The following is a 19,728-nucleotide window of genomic DNA, read 5'->3' as shown; positions in this document are numbered from 1 at the left end:
CTTTCGGTCTATGCAGATCTAATTTTCCTGATGGTTTCCTGACTGCTACCATGCTTGAAACCCAATCTGTAGGCTCAGTTTCTTCAATGATTATCTTGCGCTGTACCATGTCATCAAGATCTGTCTTGAGTTGTTCTTTGACTGCAACTGGTACCAGCCGTGCTGCATGGACTACTGGTGTGACTGTTTTATCAATCTCTATATGATACTTGCCAGGTAATTTTCCAGTACCATCAAATACATCTGGATATTCTGCTTCTAGTTGCTGTATTGTCAGAGGCCGTATTTGTGCTGCTGCAGTCTGCACTTGTGCAATGTTGTCATATATAATTTCTATCAGGCCCATGGCTTCTGAAGTTTTATGTCCCAAAATTGGTACATATTTGTCAGAGCTCACAATTTCAAACACTACGAGATATTTTCTCTGGTTCTTCTGGGTTTATCACCTTCAGCTTTGCTTTGCCAATCGGGCGTACAAGATTTCCATCATACATCCTCAGGATGGTTTCTGACTTCTCCAATTTGTATTTAATGTTCTTCAAATGGCTCTTGCTGAGAACATTGCATGAAGCTCCAGTATCTATTTCAAACTGAATTTCTTTCTGCTTTTCTATCATCATTGTTGCTATGATGCTCTTTTTCCAACTTATTTACTTCCACAACTGTTATCTTGTTAACCGTCATAACTTGTGGTAGACTCATCTGTGTCTTCACCTTGGTCGATCCTGTTAACTGTTTTCTGTGATAAACACACATTACTGAAATGGTGCTTCTTCTTGACACAGGGCGCTGCCATCTTGGAACGGGTTGCCAGCCCGAACGACGTGAGTCAGTTGCCTAACGTAATAGCCTAAATCAGATATCACCACAAAGTTTAAACTTTAAATTTTATAGTTGGTACCTTGGAATAGAGCCTGGAATGTGGTGATCTTTATGGTTTCTGGAAGATCCTGGGATTCAAGGACACCCTGCAAAGACATAATTATAGGGGCTTACACAGCAGCCTGGGAATTTCTTGAAGTATTGGGTTTTAACTTCAAACTTTTTTAAAGTTAGTACCTTGGAATAGTTTCTGAAATGTGGTGCACTGGTGCTCTTTATGGTTTCAGGAAGATCCTGGGATTTAAGGACACCCTGCAAAGACTTGAGGAACTTTTATGTAGGGCTAACACTGCAGTCTAGGTAATCAGGGAATTTCTTGAAGTGTTGGAGTTGGTACCTTGGAATAGCGTTTAGAATGCTGTGCTTTGTATGGTTTCTGGAATATCCTAGGATTAGAGGACACCCTATCGTCTTGAGGACAATAGCTATAAGGCAAAAAATTGTTTGCTTGCCCTCCAGTGGGATTTTTGGGGTGGGTCGGTCAGTCGGTCACATTTTTTTCAATGACTGACTACTGTATAGGTCTGTAGGCATACGCAAGATACACCATAGAAATGGATTCAAATAGAACTGCATACAGGTGTGAGACACAGTTTATTGGAAACATTGATACAGGAATGAACATTATAAATGTAGTAATGGATTTACAGTAATGGGTATCTTGCGCGTTTTGAGCGTTTCGACAGTATTTTTTGTGGGACATGTGAGCACATCAGACATATCGAATTGCATTCTGAATACGAAGAATGTCTTTCTGATATCAAATAATTTTCATTTTTGATATTCACGATGTAATACAAATTTTTCACATTTTTGATATATAACAGTCCTCGAAGTAAATTTTATAAATCTAATGATATATTCTTAAAGTGTATGTAGCTGGGAGGAAAAGCCGATGATCAATTGAAAATTTTGACCTTTCATATTGAAGATATCGATTTTTTTACCCAAAAAGACTTTTTTTTTTTGGTGTAGCTGGGTGGAAAGGCCGACGATCAATTGAAAATTTTGACCTTTCATATTGAAGATACTGCAGCAGCAGATCTAGGCCTTGTCATCAGCGCACCTAAGACAGAATATATGACTGCAAACTGTAATGCCCAACCAGCACTTGAAGTCTATGGTAGTACCATCAACCATGTCACAGATTTCAAGTATTTGGGTTCCAAGATGGGCTCTAGTGTTGGAGACCTAAAAAGAAGAAAAGCACTAGCCTGGGCAGCTTTCTGGAAACTGGAACGCCTTTGGAGAAGCTCGTCCCTGCCAATCAAAACAAAAATCAAGCTGTTTCAGACAATGTGTGTTACTGTCTTTCTGTACGGGTGCGAGTCATGGGTACCAAGGACATGGAAAACAAGATCAATGCATTTGCAACATCTTGCTACAGAGCAGGGTTTACTTTAACGCACAAAACACGCGTATTTACGCGTTCAGGCACTTTTCTGACTCCTTCAAATCCATAGTCCCAAAGTCCAATGCGTACAAAATCTTGAGAACGTACGCGTTCAGATATTGCAAGATTTGAATAGAGAAACACCTGATATTGTGCATTTATTCTCGGCTTTTGGCATTTAGGACGTAAAGGCTTTATGGACCGTCATGTCACAATTTTCGGCTTTTCAACTGTTTAAACTTAAATTTTACACAGTAATAGAGCCAAAATGGTCCACCAAATCGCTTCCATTAGATCTTCATTTTGCAAAATTTTCTTAGGGGGGGAACACCATCCTGCGTAGTTGACAAACAAATGGCCACTTTCACTTCTGCTTTCGACATTTGCCAATTTATGTTTAACACAATTTATAGGCCTACCATAATAGGGAAAACTTGCCGTCACGAAAGACTCCATGGACTGCTCATTTCACAAATATTCGGCTTTGTTAAACTAACATTTTACACATTAGTGCCAAAATGATCCACCAAATTGCTTCAATTAGGTCTTCATTTTGCAAAAGTTTCTTACTTCTCAGGGGCATTTTTAAATATTATTATTTTCTTCTAACATTGCCCCCATCCCTTCTGACTGCTCTAGATCCGACACTGCTCCAAACAGTGGCGTAGATTTCTTTTTTTGACTCGGGAGGGGGTGAAAATAAATGTTTTGAAGTATAGTGAATCCAGCACTTATTGGAGAAAGAATAAGTTTATGGTACAAACTTTTTTTGCCATTTTGCAAAAATGTGCACTTTTAGGGCTAAAATGGCCAAATATGAGGTTAATTTGGTCAGAAACCCATATACAGGCGTCAACATTGGGGGATGATTGTATGGATCATCCCCCCCTGGCAAAATATTGGGGAGATTCCTATATGGCTCCAAAAACACACATATTATAAAAATACCCCTTGGGCAATGTTTTTGACTCCTTCAGAGGAAAAATTCACAATTGAAAGGGTTAAAAAAAATTGAAAATACCCCTTCAGCAAAATGCTTTAAGAAAACCCTGCTACAGAGTCATGTTAAACATCAAGCGTGTGGATCGGATTCCAAATGAAACCATCTACAACCTGACCAACACTACTCCACTGGTTTCCAGAGTCAAGATTCATCAACTCAAATTTCTCGGCCATATACTGCGTCTTGAAGATGGCGAGCCTGTGAAAGAATATGCGCTTTATATTCAACCACATGGGAAGAGGAAAACGGGACGGCCGCGCACACTGTACTAACTGAGATACTGAAGGAATGCTGCAGCCAAACAAAATTGTTTCGCTTGCCCAAGATCGCATTAGTTGGAGAAAGCTTACACACAGAAAAAGTTTAAAACACCCATTATAATTCAAAAACTAAAAAAAAAAAAAATTAAAGGGCCAACCCTGATTTTGGCCAATTTTCTTTTACCTAAGGCTATTAAACAGTAAAATTTACTAATCAGTAGCATCACAGATATTGGAACACATATCTGTGGTAGCATATTCTTTTTAAAGAAAGAGCCAAGGGCTCCTCCCCAGCCCATTTTTTGTTTAATATATGCAATTTGTGCTGCAAACACAGTGCCTAAGGGATGGGGGTCTAGGGGTGTGTGTATGGGTGTGTGTCCTGTTATTAAAGAGAGGGGAATTTCAGCTCCTGACATCCTAATTTCTTGCAGACATCTACTCTAGGCATTGTAAGTCTACCCAACCAATTAAAAATCTGAACAAAATAGTATCTCTTGGACTCTTGCTATGCCTGGTGGTACTGAACTAAGCTATACAGTAAATTTGTTAATTCTTTCACATGAATCAAAATCATTTGCCGCATTCTTAATCTCTGCTAATTTTTTCAGCCTAGCCAACCTTTGTACCATCCGTAAATGACCTTACCCTATGTGTAAAGAGTGAGACAAAAGTAAATAGTGACTTCCCAATAACAAATATGACAAATCTAATCATACACATAGTTTGTCTGATTACAGCTTCCTATAAGTATTTCATATGTGCACTTCCGAGTACAATCGTCATAATTGTTGAACTTACTCCAAGCCTTCTTAGTTTTAACCCTAACATGGTCAATGGTTTTGTGCTACTGGAAAGGAAAGAAGGAATGAAAAAGGAGAGGAATTAGATGAACAAAGAAGTCAATTGGTATCCTCAGGAATCGAACCTTAGCCCTTAGAGTACTGGCCAGTAGCCACAGCGATTCCGTGCGTATATGAATTAGGGTGAGTGCGCTGGGGGCACTCAAATATGAAAGTGACGTACATGTGCCCACCAGCGTATGAAGCTAGGGGTCTATCGGTGTAGAAATTTTCAGATAAAAGGGGATCATTCGGTGTTGGCAACGTCAAAAATGGGGTGATTTTGTATGTGAGCACCCAATATTTCACATCATTGACAATCAAAAATAGCTTTTTACCCAATTTTACAGTACAAAATTCAATTTTGAGGACTAATTGTTCAAAAAAGGGGTCATTTAGTGTAGGCTGCTGAAAAAACAGGGCCATTGGGTGCAGGATTTGCCAACAATTTGCCCTTTTCATGGGCACATGACGTATGTCAATATATGGAATGCCCCTCGGATTGCGCCATGCCATCACGTGGGATGCATGCATGCGCACTGGTTTTCATTGTAAGATTTTGTAAGCTTTATAGACGGTACGGTTAAATATTGTAATAACATTTCCGCAACAATTAGACTTTTATTTTTCCATAAACTGTTAGTTTTCACTTTCAGATAATATATGTCCTCTTTTAATTTGAGCAAAATAAGGCAAAAAAAAATATTGTTGTGTTGCCCTCAAGTGGAAAAATGGGAAAATTGGGTAGGACGGTCAGATATTTTTTTTTTTTTTTTTTTTTTTAAACCTTCAGTTTTTAAAAATCCCTCAAATATTAATGGGACATTTGTCAATTTTGACTTCTGGATACCTGTTAGACAACAATTAAAGACTAGTCTTACAATAAAATATTAATTTTAAGTGAAAAACATTGAGTTTTTGAAAAAAAAAAAAAAAAAAAAAAAAAAATGTGACCCTGATTTTTCAGGATTTAGGGTAGGACGGTTGAGGGCAACACAACAATATTTTTTTTGGCCTAAAAGAGGTACACAGGGTTTGAAATAAGGCAAGTCACAGAATTTGTGAGGGCCCAAAAATTTGACAGGTGACCCTCAGAAATTGTGACGTACAATTACGAAAATCTGTATTTATTTCTAGGCTTCTAGCGCCTGTATTGTTACTACGGTTGATTGGTTTGATGTGTTATGAACATCGCGCACACTCCATGAACCTGACGATATATTTAAAATTTCATTTTTTACGCAAATACAGCATGTGAGACTTGATTTCTGCAGTGGTAAGTTCACATTCAATCAAGCAAAAATCAGAATTTTGAAAAAAATACAATTATGGCACCTTTCTTTCTAGGGTCTGTGCAATGTTCAGTATATATATTGGCTCAAAATAAGCTAAGGTGTCATAAAAGTGTAACACACAATTATTTTTCCAGCTCTTTTCTTTTGGTCTCCAACCAGGTTTAAATTATAGTATGCACATATATAGTTCATAATACACTAAAAGAAAGATAAGTTATAGACCATTTACTTCACAAATTTAATTTTCTAGCCCTTATGTCGTTATATTTGACAGACACAATTTTGATGATTTTCTGCAATCAAATAAAAATTTATAAAGTATTACATAAGGTATTTTGTGGTTATTTAGGTGTAGGACCTACAGCAACTGATTGTGGAAAAAAATGTGTCCAAATATTACAATAAGGAGGATAAATTGTTATAAATAAAATATGTGTGTCTGTCAAGCCATAACATACATAAGATGTCTGTCAAATGTAACATACAGAATAATAATTTGGCAAAAACAGTAGTTCAAGATGGGAAATTGAATAAAGATCACATGCAGTTTATAAATCACATGTTTTAAAACACTTTTATAAACTCTAAACTATCATCATAATGTGAACATCAAGTGATTTTTAATTTTTTAAACATATTATGTATGTTACTTTTGACAGACACATACAAATCTTATGTATGTTACTTAAGCATACAAATGTTTGACAGACAACACTTAACAATGGATTGTGTCATCAAAAAAGCTTCTCCTCACAAAGTGATAGTGCCACAAAGCTAGGTGGAGCTAAATGCTATGTCATGTAGCATAATTAGCTGTATCACCCTAGTTTAGCAGGAATTACAGCACCGTCTTTATGTATGTTACTATTTGACAGACATTTCAAGAAAAATTTTAAAATTGTTATATGTTCAAAAAAAGATGGCAGCCACTTACAAATTGATTATAATATGGAGAAATGAAGTTATTTACAATAGATTTACCCTTTAGTTTATGCTTCAAGTCTTTGTTTATAAAAAACTGAGGGACTTCAAAATCAATCAAAAGTTTGACAGACAATAGTAACATACATAAGGCAAACTTTTAAATCCTTTTTTGATCTGTTAACTTATAATTCATAATGCCTCTTTCTGTTTTTTTTATTGGTTTACTGCACCATTTTGGGAAACAGGTCACATGAATTTCTATAAGGATCCATAAAAAAATTAAAAGCTGTTGAAAAAAGGCGTCTCTTGGCATGTTACAAATAAAAGTGTAAAAATAGGCATTTTTACAGCTATTTTTTATTTTTTTTATTATTTAGAGTGAAAGGATTTTACTTAAATTGTGTATGCTATGTCTTTACTACCTAAACTTGCCACTAAACTAGCAAATATTCCATTTCTATAATTATTATTTAAAAAAAAGATGTCAAAATATATGGCTATAATATGACACCTTAGCATATTTTGAGCCAAAAACACAATGATACTTCAAGCACACTATATTTATATTATCAACAGCATGTGAATTTCCCAAGTGATCTGCCAAACATTGTTTACCCCCCCTCCTTTGGCTTGTCAAAAATGCATACCTTTCCCCTTTTGATGTGCTAAAAATATTTCACCCTCCGCCTGCCATATGGAAAGAGTCCAGTCATAACTTAACTACACTGTGAACTCCAATGGGGCTGTGTAATAATTATGAGCCCAAAATGGGGGGGCTTTGGCAGGTTAAAAGGAGGGGGGGGCAAGCACTGTTTGGCACACATTTATGGACTGAGCTCTCTAAAATGCTTCCAAGAAAAACAATAGAGAAACATTCAAATATGTAAAATGTCCTGCCCATTATACTCGCATTACATAACTTTATAAGGTTTGCAAATTGGTATTTAGTTCTCAAGAATTTGGTTTGTGCAAAGGGGTGGGGACTGGGGAGGCTGGACATTTTTGGCAGACTGAGGGCAGAGGGGAAACCACCGGCTCATAATAATTACAGTCTCTAAAGAAATACTAACTTGAATGAAGTCTAACACAAAATTGGGAAGTTGGAAGTTTAAACAAAATTCAAGTGCAAGGCCAAAGGTCGATGATAGCTGGAAAGTGCAGGTAGACTACCCCAAAATAGCCCAGCCAGGGAAGTGCCAACATTATCAGGGCTATTCCAAGTCTCCGCTATTGTGTGGGTTTCCGGTGAAATTGCACAAGGCGCATTCTGTGTAAAATTCTCAATGCATAGTGTGTGGTAATGATCGCATGGCTGGAGAGGTTTTACATTTTAGCAGCTCTAGGTATACATCACATTCTACAGTTTTATATAAAAACTGAATGATTGATTTAAAAAAAAAAATTACTGGTATCTTGGTGGTAGTGAGGACACTCTTTGTACTGCAATTTTTCTTTCACAAGAGAGTACCTGTACATGTTATTGTTATTAGCATTAGATCACATCTTTACAACATCAGTGTTTTGCTGTTCAATAATGATTCAAAAAGGGCTTCATTTCCATGTTTTTACAGAAAAAAGTAGCCCTTTTTATTCGGATTGGCATGGGGGTGCATTGCACCTTCACACCGCCTGGCTACAGCTTTGAATGTGGGCTTTCATTTTATGCAAAATTTAGCTTAAAAGGGAATATATTGCCGAACAAGTTTAACTCGAAAGAAAACGATTATTACGTTACAAGTTAACACTTGTTACAATTTTTTATTTGCATTTTTCCTGAAAAAAGACAAATTGTATTGGTAAAATTCTGGTTCGTACGGCCCATTTCAACGTTTGAAGAGAAACACTGATTTCCAATGCAACAGACTGATGATGTCATTATAATGCGCATTCCCCCAATATTTTTCTTGCCCCCAGTTTCCCCCTTTACACCAAAATAACAAACATTTGTTGATTGTGCCCTCCCTGAAATTCACTTTGCCCCCACCCCGCATGCCCCCTCACCCCCCCCCCAAATCCTGGTGCTGCTACTGTTTGTAAACATTGAAAGGGCTTTCGCCTCTCACTGCCATCTTGTTCAGACAATGAAATATGCAACCAACAAGGTGCATGATTACATACCTTCTTGGCATTTCAAGATATGAAAAGAACCCAATATGAATATTGACCCAGCCAGGTCTTATGAGGAGTGTCACCCCTGGTGGGGGAATCATTTTTTATTATATTCTTTACTGTGTTCTCTTTCATTTGAGACAACGCAGGGGGGGGGGTCATACCTTCTTGGCACTTCGACATAAGAAAAGGACCCAAAATATGAACATTGACCCAGGTCTTATGACGAGTGTTATCCCCGGTGTGGAAATAATTTTTTATCATATTCTATACTTTGTTCTCTTTTATTTGACAACACTCGGGGGGGGGGGTCATTTAATATGAGATATGAAAAGGACCCATATGAATATTGACCCAGGTCTTATGATGAGTGATCAGTGTCATCCCTGGTTGGGTACAAATCTTCTTTATTATAATCTTTACTTTTTTCTCTTTCATTTGACACTACTCGGGGTGGGGGGTCATACCTTTGTGGCATTTTGAGATAAGGTCCATTTCAGGTTAGTCAGTTAGTAACATACACTAAATATTGGCTGTTACCATTTCATGGTTCAGCAACAATATACCTATAATGGTGAGTCCCTTAGCATAACTACATAGGTCTCTGTATTAGTCACATTTGTTTGTAAACATTGAAAGGGCTTTCAACTGTCACTGCCAACCTATTCAGACATATAACCCAGGTACATGTACATGATTACATTTCATGTCTGATCTAATGAATGGGTCCTCAACTAAATTCCTTAAAAGTGGCACTTTAAAATGTAAAAAAAAAATTGAAGCGCAAAGTATCCATCAGAGTGGATGGGATTGACTAAAGCAGGGGTAGCATTAAGGCCCGAAAGTCGGGGGTTGTTTTCCTGTGTTTTTCACTCCCGAGCTTGCAGAAAATCCAAATACATGGGGTGAAAATTAAATCTCGGGGGTGAAAATACTTTGCAGTGTAGTCAGGGGTAAGAGTAAGATCCAAAAGTAGAGGGTCAGAGTTCACCCCCGAGCTTGCACATATTCCCAATATAGAGGGTGAAAAATTAATATTTTTTTAATTTAGGGGGTCATTCACCCCTGATCGGAGGTTAACGCTACCCCTGGACTAAAGTTTGTTCGGCTATATAATAGGTGAAAACGGGGTGAAAAAAACGAGACTCATATAACATCATGTATTGACAGAATGGCATGCACACAAACTTTGGGCGCAGCACTTATGCTAGCTATCCCTGGCTAGTTATAACAATTAAAATTTGATTGAAATCATACCTTACGACATTAAAGTATGGTATCTATAATAGCTTTTGACCCACATCCCAGGGCACTTCCCTCCCTGCCCAGGGGCTAAATCATGACTTTTGAGCCAACAAAATATTACAGTTTGGGCTTTCTTTGAAAAAAAAAGGATGTATCACATTTAGTATAAATAACTCATAGTATTGTCATCCCACATCACTTCATTCAAGTTCAACTATCCATGATAAAAAAAGGACAGCTGAAATTTGTGTGTTTTTTCTATTGTTTATATTGGTTATATTCCTGAAAATTTCACAATATTACTTGTAACAAGGTTGATACAATTATCTACAAAGGCAAGCTGATTAAACCAACTTGTATTCAAGCTTGATAAAATGCAACATTATCATAAAGACTAAAAAAGAAAGAATGCTTGAAAATTTAGAATCAGTTTCATTATTTCAGGAGCCTAAACTTTGTCTTATCATTAAAATATTTATAGTATGTAGAAAAACAAACATGGAAACTTATGGAAATTATGTGTTCACTACCATTATTGTTCACAATGTCTGCACCTAAAAGTTTGAAAATAATTTTCCTATGAGATTTTCTAAATTTTTTAGATTGATGCACCTGCCTCCCCGTACCCCTATGATGCTATGCCACTGCTGTAGCGAGATTCTTTTAGATATCTAACTTGGCAAAAGACACTTTTGACAATTTGCTGTCAAGTGATTTGGGTTTTTTTTTACATCCTGCCAGATAAAATAACTGTAAAATATGGACCACAAAACCACAATTAATAAAAGGCTTAACTTTTGATCACTCTTTCTTTTTGGACATGTGAAAATAAATCAATCACAAATATTTTCACCATACAATACAGCTCAATACATACCAAGGCAGTATAAAATATGGGGGAATTCCCTATACCCTGTCTCTGCTAGGAAAATTGCGCAATCCCTGTGCTGTGTGTATCAAATCAATAGCATCTTGAGCAATGCTGGGTGTGCTCTTGCTCTATGCCAGATGGTGTTATGAAATATGTGTGGACAGAAATATTTTATGCTTAATTAGACACATGTTTTTTTAATTCTAATGTGGACATAACCTTTTATGCACTGACATATTTTTGTTTGTTTGTTTTATTTCTAGATCAACAACATTGGTTGCCATGCAAGGTACATTCATTGTTTATATTGGACCCAAAAAAACAAACAAATTGATTTGGTGTGACAGGCTGAAAAAGTAGTACAGCAAATACTACAAGTCACACTTTTTTTATCAAATTTTTAAATCGGACAAAAAACAAAAGAAAATAACTAACTTGTAAACAAACAACCACATAGTTAGATTTTTGGTGCATTTTCAAAAGTACATATTCTCAAAATTAAATTTAGACGCTTCTGGATTTAATTTAAAAAGGTCAACAAAAAAATAATGGTTTGTCTCATTTTTTTTTTATTATTCCTGACTTTTTTCATGGTATTTGGAGAAAAAAATCTGAATTTTTTTTTTTTGAAATAAAAAAAAATTCTGCCTTTCTTTTTTTCCAAATCTCACGATTTTACAAATGCGCGTGTGAGCTTTGAGACAAACCTTCTTTTTTTGGCCAAGCAAATTGGGATGGTAACATTATGCCATGTATAAGGGATGCACCATTACATAATATCAAAGGGTGCTATGTAGTTGGGGTCATGACAAATTTGGTTTTTTACTCCCCTCAGTGTCTGTGAGCCATTTTTTCAGCAGCAATTTGTTTACGCCTCTGTAAATATTATGCAACTTTACATACATGTATGGCTTTTTATCAAACTTTATTGAAATATACCAGTCAGGCCTCAAATTATATTTTTGAGGCACCTATTTTCTAGGGCAAAAACAAAGAAGGGCACCAAGGCCAACAAGTGATGAAGAATGCATTGAAGTTGACAAAGATCTGGGGGCACTATAAGGCCATAACTGAAAAAGGGCAGGCAATGGCCTTGGTGGTTTCGTTGAAATTCAAGCCCTGACACCAGTACCAGGTTCAGTTGTCAGGCGCAAGGACTGGCCTGCACTGTGCATTCTTACAGCATCTTTAAGGCAGCTGTGTACTCTCAGACATGCATGTAGTAAAAGTGCAATAACTTTGTAATTATTTGTGCAAGACATATAAAAGTATACATTTTTATGAAGGCAAGACATCAATAAATCTTAATATAAATACAGATTTGGGGTAAAAACAACAATTATGAAGAAAATCACAAAAAGTGAGTTTTTGGCAATATTTGTTTATAGGTACATCATAACAAAAAAACACTCTTTCCAAAATATTTTATTTTGTTTTTAGCTCAATCTTGAGGCTCCATTCCAAAAATGATTTTTTTATGTTTTTTGATATTGGCCTTATTTTTTGAGATATTGACCATATAAGGCATCAAATTGAACTTTTTAAAATTCACAAACGCCTATTTGCAGACAATGATGCCTAAAATCGGAAATAACCAAAATATTAAAAAATGAGAAAACCGTTTCTTGAGTCGATCATGCCTTTTACGATGATCATATTTGCTTACCTATAGATGATGTATTTATTGAGTTATCGTGTACCTAAATCATCATTTTACCGAGAAAATGAACATTGAAATAATGGCCGTTGAAGTTTAAAGTGGTCATATCTTGCACTTTCATCGAATCTCGCAAGAGAATGCAGCAGTTTTTATTTTTCTACCTTACATTACATAAACATCGGGTAAATACACGGCCACTTGAGAAGTTTGAGCGAAATCCATTCATAACTTGATATTTAAATCGGGGGAAGAACTTGAAAAACCCACATTTTATCAGCTATAAAACGGAGCCTTTTGACCACTAGGTTTTTGTGCTGCCGTGGTGTTTCCATAAGATGCGCCGTGCATGCAGATAAGCGTCTCGTATGCGTAGCGTATTTGTGCGTTAACAATTTGCGCGATTCAATTTCAAACACGAGTGGAATACCCGGGGTGGAATAGTGAAATAAAATCCTTAAAATATTGCAGTTGGAGTTTACAAATCTGGATTCAATTTTGCGAAAGAAACAATGTCTAGAGTACACAGCTGCCTTAAATATTGAGCGTACAGCTTTTTTGACTTACTATTTTCTGGGGACAAAATACCGATCATGATCTGATCCAACATTTAATACCCAGCATGTTTGTACTGAAAGCTGTGTCTCGCATGTATAAGGACGCACGGTATATTTTTTTGGGTAAACTGAAAGTACGGCAAACAGATTCCGGTGAGCACAAGGCAACACGGTTCTATCCTAAATTTGAATGCCCAAGGATGGCTTCAGGTACTTACTGGGAAGTTACCTACCACTTAATAAATGGTCACAAAACCCAATGTTATCGCAAGTTGGAGCAATATAGACTCATAAAATAACTGCCCTGGTCCCGGCCCCTTACAAATGTAAGGCAAGTAGTGGCATGGTTTTCTTGGAGTACAGTAGCAGCAAGTGATTGCCAAGTAGCTCAATTAGCCGCCAAAGGCACTGTGTTGAATGATCCACTCAGGGGAATCGGACAGTAGAGGGCAGAAGACCAATCATTTCATGGGGATATTTATTTATTCAGCAAATCTCATGTAATTGAAAGTCGTATAGATCCGAATACAATAGCCATCGATATAAGCCGTTTCCAGTTCCAGTCCCTTCATACATGATCCCTGACTCAATTAAACATATTTTCCTAATAAAATGCATCATGTTACAACCTCATTCCTGCTGGCAAAGTTCACCTTAAATATTTAAAGAGTGTACTTACATAATAAATCAAATTCATCTATATCATCCATGGTGATGATGATTGATTATGAACAGCATACATTAGCCTGTAAGAATAAAGAAAGGAGAAATAGTTTTAATATAAATTTATGGATATTACTCCCCCAAATAATGTCAGCAGACTTGTACACTGAGAAATTTGCACCAAAATGGTTGAAAAATTATTTTAAAAACCTGATTTTTGCTCAAATTTCAACCATTTAGGGTGCAAATTTCTCAAAGTTGGTCAAAATTCTAAAAAAAATTAAAAAAATGGTCCTATATATTTGTATCTAGTTTTTTAAAATTAATAATTTTTTTTTACTCAGAATTTTTTTTGTTACATGGTCGGAAAAAATTTGAGCCAAAAACACATTTTTTTTATATTTTCTCCAAAATGACCATTTTAGCCCAAATTCGACCTCACAGATGAATTCACCAAATCTTTGTCATTCTTAATACTTTTATATACTTTAGACCAACAATTTAGCAGTAATGAGGCCCAAAAGTTTCCGTAATTCCATGCTTAAGACCACCCTTAAAATAATGATGTCGCCCATGTTATAAGAGATGATAGATGAACGACAGTGGCTAATAATAATACCTTTATTCTTGGTCAAGAAGGAATACTCGGCATGCTTGTAGCTCCGCGATAAATGCACGCACCTATAATGCATAAAGCTTCGTTAAGAATGACCTAATTGACCTATAGGCCTGCTACGCAGAAACCTAAGATCAAATTCTCAGAAGATACAGGAGCAAGCATATTTTGGCCTGCATGGTCAGTCAGACCACACCTGGAGTATTGCAGTACAGTCTGGAGCCCCTGCCACATAAAAGACATCATCAAAGTATAAACCATTCACCGCCATGCAACCAGATTTATTCTCCAAGGCTACCAATGTAGAGACAGCATCACCTCCATGCTGCAAGATATGTGCTGGAATCCCTAGAATGGAGAAGAGATGCTGAAGCCTGGCCATGCTCCACAAGATCCAACAAAACAACATTGTCACTATCATCCCTGCACACCGACATTGCCTGGCTAATAATTACTTGGTACAGCAGAGATACTAAAATCAATACCCGGGATCGATACATGTGATGTGCTATGCACGATTTGATATTCAGACGATAAATCTTTGGATACCGGGGTAGAAAATGATGAATATATCCCATAATTTTTTTATTCTAAAGAAGCCATATTTATTTCCTTGCACTTGAATATATGTGTTGAACGGATATGATAAGTCATTAGCTTGCGTCTTGAGAAACAACTGTGCATCTTGAACTCAAAAACTTACAAAAATTCAGATTTTATATGTGCCGAACTATAGCGCAGTGTAGGACACTCGTGGGGGCAGTCTAAAAGCTGATGACCTAATGGCGCATATCATGCTCACTCACACACAGAGAGTCAGTCACCGGGCTATTGTCAATAGCCTTAGTCGGATGTCCATTATGCATCTCAAAACTATTAAACAAGTCGGAACAAAATTCAACATACCATGGCGATTTCTGCCATAAAAAGATCTTACCACCCTTCAAAACTTTGCACTATTACCAGTCGCACCAAGGTCTACGGAAGTTCATTCTTCCCAAAAACAGTCAAATCTCTGGAGTCTGGAACTCCGTCCTGGCTGGTCGCTGTCCATTCTGCACCAACCTTGGAGGCATGGAGGAATCCAGTTTTTACTTGCCCTTTCTAGTTCCGTGCATCAGATGAGAGTCCTCATCGCTAGCACCCATTCAGATTTTTCAAGTTTCACCTGTATGTCTCCACTGCACCTGATTATTATTTTGTCATCCTCAGCTTTCACCCCATTAGAACTATCGGCCAAAAAGAAGTTTTCATTATAAATTGGCCCAATCAGCAACATTGTTAGAATAATTTCACCACACAAAAAAATTGGGATGAATTATTTGCAAAGCTCCATTCTGATTGGTGATAAAAGTGAAGATATCATGTAATTGACCAATCAGAGGCAATGATAGATTGGCAGGTAGTGCTCAGGGGTTAAGTCCAATCTGATGTATCCTACTACTGAGTATTCAATTGTAGACACCAACCACCAGCATATGGATAAAAAACAAGTGATCATCAAGATGGACTTTTTGTGCAGTTGATAAGACTCAATATTCATACAACTGCCAGAATGGATGAAAAAATTCTGTCAACATGGCTGTATCAATAAACGTACATGTAAATGGAACAAGGACACGGTCCGCTACACAAGTCTGCTGAACAAAACAGGCCCACTTGATGAATAGAGACGTGGAGAGAGAAACAAACTACCTGACCAATGAAGAAGTTTAAATTGCTGTAAACAAAACAATAAGACATTGAAGTTTATGACAATGACACATCATTGACATACACTGTAGCATCACAATGCAAACTACAGTAACTGGCAGATGGACTAAACATAAGAAGTAAGAATGTGACAATCCATCAAAAAAATCCTTATTCCACTTCTGTCTGTGCTCCGTGTACATGTGTGTGATCGACATACCGGGTACCTCTGTAAGCATACTCGATGCTTTGAGAATGGTTGGTGCAGAAGTCAAAGAAGATGCTTTGAGAATGGTTGGTGCAGAAGTCAAAGAAGAATGCAAGAAAAAAACAATTGAGAGTTGGAGGAAAGTTAGTCAAGTGCCTAACAGGAAATAGAAGAGTGGAGATAAAAAATGCCTACAGAGCCATTACCATTATGTATTTCCATACTCAGCATTATATCACAATTGTTAACCCAAGACAAGTGATGCGATGGGTATTCATATTACCGTACCCTAGAGCCGTCCGCACTTGGAACAAGCTACCCATCTCAGCAGTGAGTGTTCCATCAGTTGAGATGTTCAAAACGGCAGCTCTTCTGGCCATCAGGGAGATGCGAACGCCACCAACCCTAAAAAGCCTCTAATAAACAGCATGTCTCACTGGCACCAGCACAACTTATACACCTTCTTTGGCACACCTTTTGAGTTCATCAGTTGAATTGATCGTATTTGCACCCTGAGTTTCCAACGCACCGGTTGAAAAGGTCATCGGCATCACTACTCCTAGTTTAGCCAAAATGACTGTTATAAGGAGGAAATCACTGAAGACTGTAGTAATTGCTTATAGAAAGGACACTAATGTATTTGCAAGAACGAAACAAAGTGTGACAACTGTCACAATGATGGACATACTAAATGGACTAGCCTGGATAAGGTCATGTTTTTTAACCTGGGCACCAATTGTGTTGCATACATGTATGTGTATTTTTTGTTTCGTTTACTTATAAGATACATGTCTGCCCTGCAACTTATCAGCATTTTGTCACCCTCAGCTTTACCAAACAATCTGATGGATCCTACTGAGTTTTCAACATAAACATCAATTGACACCACCAGCCTATGGATGAAAAAAAAAAAAAAAAAGTACCGTATTCGTTCCAATAAGCGCCCAGGGCGCTTAACAAAGTCATTTTGGGCGGGCGCTTATTTTTTGCATGGTTTACATGGTTACAGGCGTTTATTAGAGACAAATCTATGTATGTTATAAAAGGGTCCTGAGATGTTCTAGTAGCTTTTCTGATGCAGAAAATGTATTGCAAATTTACACAGGACTTCTAATCCCCCAGCTATTTCAAAGTATCGACGTCTATCCGTCACTTCAACATTAATGGTACCCTTTAGCAAATTAAAAATACCCTGTGTGGGCGCTTATTGGGGCATGGGCGCTTATTGGAACGAATACGGTACCCATTTTGGGTTCTATTTTGGACACCTCCATACATAGTGATCATCAAGATGAACTTTTTGTGCATCAATATTCATATAACTGTCAGAATGGATGAAACACATAGCTAGGGGGGATTTGAATAGAGATTCTGTCAACATGGCTGCACCAATCAAAGTAAACTGAACAGGGAAATGGTGCGCTACACAAGTCTGCGGAACAACAACAGGTGAACAGGCTCACCCAGTAGTATTCTTTAAGAATAGAGATAACGGAAAAGTACCCTAACCCTCAACCTCAAACATTGCATGTTATGTCTAAGAAAAAAACAATAAGACAAGAATTTATTGTATTCAATGCATCGAAAGTTTATGGTGATGACATATCTGTGACATTATGAGGCAAACTAATGGCAGATCTAGACTAAACATCCATCAAAAAAGCCTAAAGAGCCATACCAAGATCAGTGGCGTAACCAGATCTGACCTTCCAAGGGGGTGGGGAGGGGGGGGACAAGATTTTAAAATTTCTCAATTTCTGATCAAAAGACTGGAACCAGCGTTGACATAAAAGCAAAGCATTCAAAGAGAAAAGTTTTAAGACACTACCAAAACACAGCCCGAAACAACTAAGCATCTGACGTTCTGCGCACATTATCTTCCTTGCGTGGTTTCGTAGGAAGCATTGAGAAGTATATTACCAGAGCCAGAACCAGAAGTTGTAGTATTTATGTGCATTACGAAAACTTCACACTGTGGAGAGGACATTTACAACCATGCATGACTCATAGTCTAGATGTAACAATATGAATATTTAGTAGGTACGGCGATTACCCAATCAGCGCACAATGCCAGTAATCGATCACGCAGCAAGTACTACTGACAATGCACTACTGATTACGTCATGCGTAATTTTCCAGTGATAGAGCGCGGTAGTTTCTGGTAAATGATAGACACCTAAATACAATGTATGGTAATTTTGCAAACATCTATTGATTTTTATTGGTTGAAATTGCACATGTGATATATTCCCTTTTATATGAGACCAATACACAAAATATTCGAGCACAGGAAAGGAATATAGTTGGTTCATTAAAAATATTGGTTCCCAGTGTTGCACAGTGGCTGGGTGACCGTGTTATGGCTATGTAATTACCAGTTGCTCGGGCATAATATAAGTTGGAAGATGAGTTCGTAAAATAGTAATATTGAACAGTAATTCATAAATTTATACAATTTTAAAATACACCTAGTTTTGAGAAGCTGAAGGGTAAAGGTAAAATCTGAATGTGGTGCTGAAGATATACGATAGAGCTAAGTGTGTTTTAAATCGGGTGAAGTTTTTGGGGTCCCTATATGTGCTCTGTGTGTTGCTGTGGTGTGAGTGGGCCAAACGTGACTGAGGTAATAGAGGTTATCCGTGTTCTATAAGCTGCATATCCTATCAACGACTGCTATACCTTGTTTAGGACTTTCAAAAGAAGTACCTGCATGTGCAACCATGACTGTTTCAAAACAGCCCGCCAAGAGTCACGCAGGTAACTCCGAGGTCATGCATTGAATTGTTTTTGAATAAGGAATACTATGGGAATGAGCGCCGTTTGTTAGAAGTCACACATGAGTGAGTAAAGTGGATAACCTCTATTGGTGGAAGATATCCGCATATACAGTTTTCGTAATGGCGAGCGGCTTGCCGCGAAACATCAAACAGTTGGGATCCAGGGGCCGCCTAATGCCCTTGTCAGACTTTCCTGCCGCTTGCCGCTGCGTTTCAACCAATGACAAGCCTTGGTTGGGTCCGTTTGTCTGCTGTACGCGTGCGCCACGACGCTCAGCGGCAGGGAAGTATGAAACCAGCATAAGGGCCCCTGGTGTAGCATGTATCATCATGATCATCACTCGTGACTCAGAAATATTAAAAGCTAATATAATGCCGCCAGCATACTTTCCTGCCGCTTGCCGCTGCGGCAAGCGGCAGGGCATTTCCACCAATGACAAGCCTTGATTGTGTCCGTTTGTCTGCAATGCGCGTGCACCACGCCGCTCAGCAGGGTAGTATGAAACCAGCTTTACACATGTACAGTTAGTAAGTTCATTTTAAGCTTACAGCTGCACAGCAACCACAGGCGCGCTAGGGCTAGGCAGTATGGATATCATGATATAGGCCTATATAGTAAGCTTAAATAATATAGCAAAAGTTACACTCAGAACAAAATTCAAAACCTACCACATGCTCCAGAGATTCAATGCAATTCAATGCCACCTAACCAGCTCATTTTACCCTGAAATTCG

This window comes from Amphiura filiformis, chromosome 14, assembly GCF_039555335.1.
Source record: "Amphiura filiformis chromosome 14, Afil_fr2py, whole genome shotgun sequence".
NCBI classification, from domain to species: Eukaryota; Metazoa; Echinodermata; class Ophiuroidea; order Amphilepidida; family Amphiuridae; genus Amphiura; species Amphiura filiformis.
This window is presented reverse-complemented; position numbering follows the sequence as displayed.